Below are 7112 nucleotides of genomic sequence, written 5' to 3'. Positions count from 1 at the left end.
AGTAAATTCGAAACATGTGGAATTGAGTGGGAGTTGGAAATTATCATGTGAAGACATGGAATTTAGTGGGAGCAATCATCTTGTAAAAGTTTGTAACTCATTACTCATTAAGAATGACGAGCTAATACCTTCCTTCACAAAGGAGAATTTGAGTTTTTAATTCTGGATGAAAATGGCCTATGATGAATCCAATCACATCATGAGATGTTGGATTAGTATTGAGACATACACATCGAATCAACGAGAAACGTAGGTTATTCATTTAAATGGAAATGGAATTGCCATTAGCAGTCATGGTCGTTCTTTGAACCTAAATATAGTTGATAGCATGATTAAAAGTTGCTAATGTTTCCGCCATTAGAATAATCATGCACATGTCCAATTATGAATCATATGCATAAGAGCATAATGAATCATTGGTAAGCCATAATAGAAACGTCATGAATTCTCGAGAAGAATTCGATGAGCGATTTCGGTGTTTGACAGAATGCTCTGTTATGTGACAAGAGGTTGCACATATTAAAGAAAATCCGAGCACATGTAAGGATTTATGAGAATCCTAAGCCTTTCAAGCTAAAAGGAGAAATAAGAAGTTTGGAAAGATACTTAGTTTAATAAGAAGTTACTCAAAACTAATCTTTCCTAATATGCTAGGACTTGTGAGAAGTGCTAGGCTAATCATCTTGACAAATTGTTGCAAGACTCTACAAAACATATACCTAGTGCATTGTGTGTGGATGGAGTACTTGATCAGTACAAGTTATATCATTCACCACAAATTCGTTTGTTATGTGATAATCAACAAGGAAGTTCTTTCAAGATAAAGAACCAAAACCTAGGTTGTGAACCTGGATGTGTACTTGGTAAGGTTCATGCTATGATAGATAACATGAACGTAAAGGAAATGCGATTATAAGAAGTTTGAGCACATGGACACATGACATGTTAAACTTCTATTGCAATCAAACAAGTGTTTACACACTTACGATATGCATCACAAGGTTGTAATATGGTAATAACTACCCGAGTGTGATGTTGACATTTGTCGTTTGAGTTATTATTAACTCACCTTATACTTTGTTACATCCAACGGGTTGTAGAGACAATTGAACCCCGTTTAAGTGAACACGGATTAGCATTGTATTTGCCCATAGTTACTTACATGAGGTGACGTCTCGAAGTGACTAGAGTGTGATGCGATTGATGGCAAGTTCAAGTGCCATAGATTCATATGAGAATGACTAGTCGATCACATAGGCGGACTGTTAGGAACATTTTGTCGGGCCTTATGACCGCTTATAGAGTTCTGGCAAATTTATATAGCCTGGTCGTGGCGAGAGCTGCTATAGTATTCTAATGAGTCGATTATTTTGACTAAATACTATTCGCCTAAGATGGCACAGTTCAGATTAACTTTGATTTGTGTTACTACGACCTTCGTAAATGGGGTCAAATGGGCATATTTTGGGTTATGATGGCTGTGGCTAGTTGAAGGGAATAAGTGCGATAGGAATTGTCCACCCCTAGTCAGGGTTATAACAATATCTCAGGGCCACTCGAGGAGTAATGAACTGGAAATGCGTGGCCACGCTCGGATTATGTCCATGGTGGATAAATCCGGTCAATCAGTTATTCTCCAGATCGAGGAAACCACTCTAGATATGATCACTTGCAAGTACGACCTGAAAGACACCTTGCATTGAGTGGGAGATAGTAATAGGACAAGAGAATTGGTGACGCACACTTGTCGAGGACAAGTGGGAGATTGTTGGAATATGTGTCCTCCGACAATAATGCGATCACAATTGTTGATCATGATGATCACATGTTTAAGTCTCATTATAAAGAATACAATTGGGAAGTATTTTTACTGTCAACTGGTCCACACATATCGGTAATGATTGGCTGACTAGAGTTTGACATTACTGTCGTGAGACGGTGGTGACCAGTTGATCCCCTTAGGTCATACCTAAAGGGTAACACTCTTAATTGATCATTTAATTGATCGTATGACGATACGGGTCAATTAAAATATTTAAAATTGACGGACGATTTTGGAAGTAATATTTACGTGTCTCATTGAAATTTGATTAAATGAGATACAGTCTAAGTAATCGAATTGTTTCATTACTTAGATGAAATTATTGTTTAAGGAAACAATTGAAATTGAATGAATTATTATAAATACAAGTTATTGTGATTTATAAATTGGTAAAATATTTTGGTACAAGTAATTATGAATTACTAAGTCGATTTTTATATATGACGTATTTTTATTAATACGTTGATTTTTAATATGTTAAAAATACATAACAATTTTATGTGACATGTGACATATTGACAAATTGAGAAAAATAAAATGGATTCCATTTTACATATGTACCGAAATTAAGGGAGGATTTAGGATTATATTGTGTTGATTATGTTAGTAGTGAACATAATCATTCCCCTAATAAACTAGCCATGCAACCTAGTTGTCATTGTGAAGACAAACTCATGCATGCATTGGCTCCCCTCTCTTCCCCTCTTACCCGGTTTTACATAAGGAAAAACCAAGGGTTTTTGCCTTATAATTGATCATACACACTACATAACATTTTAGTGCATTGGATTATTCATTCATTCATCATAAAATATTTTAGAGAGATAAAATATTTTCTTCCTCTTCTTCATTCTCTTAACCGGTTTTAGGAGACCAAAACCAAACTTTTTTGGGTCAATTTTTATGCTAAATTAATATTGTACTAGTATTCATAATATTAATTTAAATAAGAGTTTGCCTTGGGTATTTTACTTTGGGAGGGATCCTATACTTGGATCCTAGTTCATCCATTAAGGAAAGCACAAGAACAAGAGAGAAGGAGATCTCTCTTGTGCCCAAATAAACCGAAATTCCAATGTAAGATAGAGATTTCTTCTTTAACTATGTTATTGTTTGCATGCATAAGATCACCATTTAATTTTATGACTAAATTAACTCAAAAAATATATGAATATGTTAGTAAAGAGATCTAGATTTCTAACACATCATTGACAATCTCTCATACACAGAAGACAGGAATGAGAAGAAAATACTGTCCTATGACCTTAACTGGTTAATAGGAGTGATTCAGGCTGCCGGATTGGATTTGGTTCAAGCTATCCACCCGACTCTTTCACATGATGGGTCGTTCAAGGGTCACGCACTCATCGAGTTTGGTGGGGGTGAGGATCGGGAATGCTTCCGTCAAACTCGCAAACTGGAGCGACCTTTTTATAACAATGATTCTTCAAGGTTTTGGTTTGATACCGATGAAGAACGGGAATGACTATATTTATGGGTCGTGAATGAAGATGACCGTGGACAAGGGCCGTATTTGTACATACACGGTCGTAATTTTGAGTTAGGGAAGGTGCCGTTGGAATAGGAAAACGACTCGGTGGATTGGGTTCAAGGTGAAATAGATGTTTTTAGTGATATTATCGATGGATTCCGCACTCTGTTCCCTTATTATTAATTAGTTTGTTTTTTTTCTTTTTTTTTGATATAATTTTTAAGATCAAATTACCTCGTATGGTTTTATTTCAATTCTGTCTTACTTCGCACCTTTGTTTAATTTCTGAATACGCAAACAAATACTTAACAATTAAAATACATAAATAATTAAGCTTCAATTCATTAGGAAAAGAACAACAAATTATATTATACGGTCAACTTAATTTCATTGCTAGAAATTAAAATAAAACATAATTATTAATTATTAGAATCTGATGAGAAAGGATAATCTTCATGAATTTTGGTCAACATCAGGTTGTAGAGCGGCCCTTCATTATCTGCGGCCACCATGGTTGGAACTGCCTCTCTCTTATGATAGAGGCACAGTGACAAGATCGTGATGCCTCCTGTAATGACTCAGCAGAAGATGATCAACATAGGTCGCAACCCATAGATAAAGGCCCTTTTGTCTATCATCCGAATAGAAGTTCAGTTTCCCCGCATCTTCCCCCGCAAACCTAGCCTCTAATTTTCTTGCCTGACAAAAACTTTAATGGTGCTTGGCTTCGTCAAACTCGATAAAAGCGAATCTGTGAAAACTCTGCCTGTTAGTCGACACAGGGTGGACTCTTTTAACCGTAGTGAAACCGCAGTCATGAAGCATTAACCTCATCCACCCAAAATCCTTATTTACACCCTTTCCATTTTCATAACGAACAGGAAGATTATGAACAATGCAAGTAATAAGATAGACGTAACGAGAACGTGATTGTGGTTCCAGTAAACCAGCCATATTATTAGGTACGGAGTATATTTTTTTTAGGGAAATATTTTAGAGAGAGAATGAAAGAGTAAATGTTTGATATTAAACTATAACATTATGACGACATATTTCTAGTCCAAATTGAATAGTATAACCGCATGCATAAAATTCTGAATAAAGTTACACCTTTTTCGCATGCATTGGTTTAACTCAACTGATTTGAAAAAATGGCCGTTGTCCAAATGTACAACAACGAACTTAAAAAACCGTTCTTGTTTTACATTTTATAATGATTTTGTGACACCCCGCGATAAAGCGGAAAACATAACTAATAATTTAAGCGAAAATTATGAAATTTTAAAAACTTCTTATTATTAGCTAAAGTTTAACATGCGGGAGTCATTAACAAAATGAAACGAGTGCAACAATAGGTAAACTTATGTTATTACAAACCAAGTCTAGCGAAATAAAGAGGGAAAAGATATCCCACGAATAACAAGTCTACAAGGTGAGTTTAGCAAAATGATAAATAAGGTCCAATGGTCAAGGTACTCGCTAGCTCACACATGTCTTCACCCCATAAAGGCACCAACTAATACCTTATATTCGTGTAAACATGAACGCCACAGTCAGTGGGGAGTAACTCAAGGTTCTCCCAGCCACATTATATCAAAATGAACGTAACAAAGAACTCAATTAATCAAGCATTTAAAACAAGAGGTAAATAACTTGAATCATAATAGACATGAGATCAATCATCTTAACATAATAAGAGAAGCAAGATAGAATAACAAATGAGCATGTCATAGGCATATTTAAATAAGTAAAGTAAAGGAAAGAACATAGATACGGTTAGTTAATCATAAGCATGAATTCCAATGAAATGTGACATATGCAACTATCCAAATTGTAAAAGACTAATACTTAAATCATGTGAGATAGATAAACGAGTAATCAATCATCGTAATACATATAATTGAAAACCATAGCCATTACTTTGGAAATCTTATAACAAACATTGCACGGGACGTGGCTATTAACGTCACATTCACACTTATGGGTTGCATCTCACCATAAGGATGGATGGGAGCATCAATCCCTGCGATCATATCGCAACTAGAAGGCTTACATCTCACCTCTAGTATCCGATATTGTGGGATTTATCTGTATGAATCCCTTTATATTCAAGGATTATAACGAATTTAATGAAGACGATTACAAGTCATAAAATAAAATACATAAACAAAATAAAGGATTCAGAAATAACCTTCGGTCCTAGCAAAAACGGCCTAAGAACAATATCAAAATAGATATTCGCCTATTAGTTGCACCCAAGACGATATGAGATATGCCCTTTGATTATGCTAGAATCGATCCAAAATTTTCTGTAAAAATTTAGGTTTTTGTGTTTTTTCTGATGAGAGGGAGAGATTAGGTTAGAACAGAATTAGGGTTCCAAATGATCTCCCTTTCTCCTCTTATGGAAACCGAAAATAGGAGTGAATTAAGGGAGATATTTTCTTCCTTAATTCGGCCCATATAACCGAAATAAGGAGTATGATCTCCTTATTTTTGGTTATTCCAAAAATGTATAAAATGTGTTAAATTGTCATCTAGTGAGGATCGAACCCATGACCTCTTGGTTTTTGTACCCTCACTATTACCACTATGACACATTCATCTTGTTGATATTAAATATAACCGATTACATTTAATTACGAATTAACAGATTAATTCGTCCAAGCTAACATTACATACATTTAATTAAATATAACTTATTATATTCAATTTACGAATTGACAAGATTAATTGTCTCAACTAATATTATTTAATCTTCATTAAATAATTGTCTCATCAACACATTGACTAACTGTTTAGTCATATTAGGCATTAATGTGATCATATTTCTATAACCACATCTCTCAAACACATCCTATAGGTGTGACCTTTAGGGACCAGTTGATCACCGCCATCTGTATGATAATAACGTCAAACTTTCTAGCAAGCCAACCGTTATTAGGTAAACGTTAATCAACTCGATTAAATATACGAAGTATACCCTTGTGAACCTCAAGACATTTACAAATGTTATCACACTAATTTGTGGAGGACACAAGCTCCAACAAACTCCCACTTGTCCTCACAAGTGTATGTGCGATAACCGATTCTCATATCCTAAAATTTCTCCCACTCAATGTAAAACAATTTGCAAATCCGTATTCACAAAGGTCGTATTTTACAAGCGATAAATATCAAGAGTGGTTTCCCCGACTAGAGAGTAACTTAACTGATAAACGAATCAACATTCGAGCATGACCATGCATTTCAGTTACAACTCCTCGAGTGGCCCTGAGAAATAACTATACCTGATAAGGGTTGGATATTTTATTCAACTCGAATCCTGCGGATGTAAGCACAGTATGAAATGACCCAGAAAAAATCTACTTAGCCTCCGATTCGGCAGACGTGAGAAAGAAACCAAAGTCACCCAAAAACTGCCTTAATCTCAAGAGACAGTCGATAGTCAAAAGAATCGACACTAGGAACACAATGGATGTCCTATCCACGACCTGGCACCGAATGTTATTAAACATTTAGGACTCCATTACGTTGTCACAAAAAGTTGTCCTACGAGGTATCGTTATAATCTCGCATCTGTGATCGATCAGTCAACCGTTTGACTTATGGCTCGTTGAACCCACCATCAATCGACTGCACAATATAATAGCAGGAGTTATCAGCGCACATTGGCGATTACGGACCAAAATAAATATAATGTAATTCAGTTCACTTTGTGGCGTTCAATGTTGTCAGTATAATCCACATGAAAAACAAAATATTATAATAAAACGATGAAGTTATAAATAGTATATG

This window comes from Silene latifolia, chromosome 6 (genome assembly GCF_048544455.1).
Source record: "Silene latifolia isolate original U9 population chromosome 6, ASM4854445v1, whole genome shotgun sequence".
Classification (NCBI taxonomy): domain Eukaryota; kingdom Viridiplantae; phylum Streptophyta; class Magnoliopsida; order Caryophyllales; family Caryophyllaceae; genus Silene; species Silene latifolia.
This window is presented reverse-complemented; position numbering follows the sequence as displayed.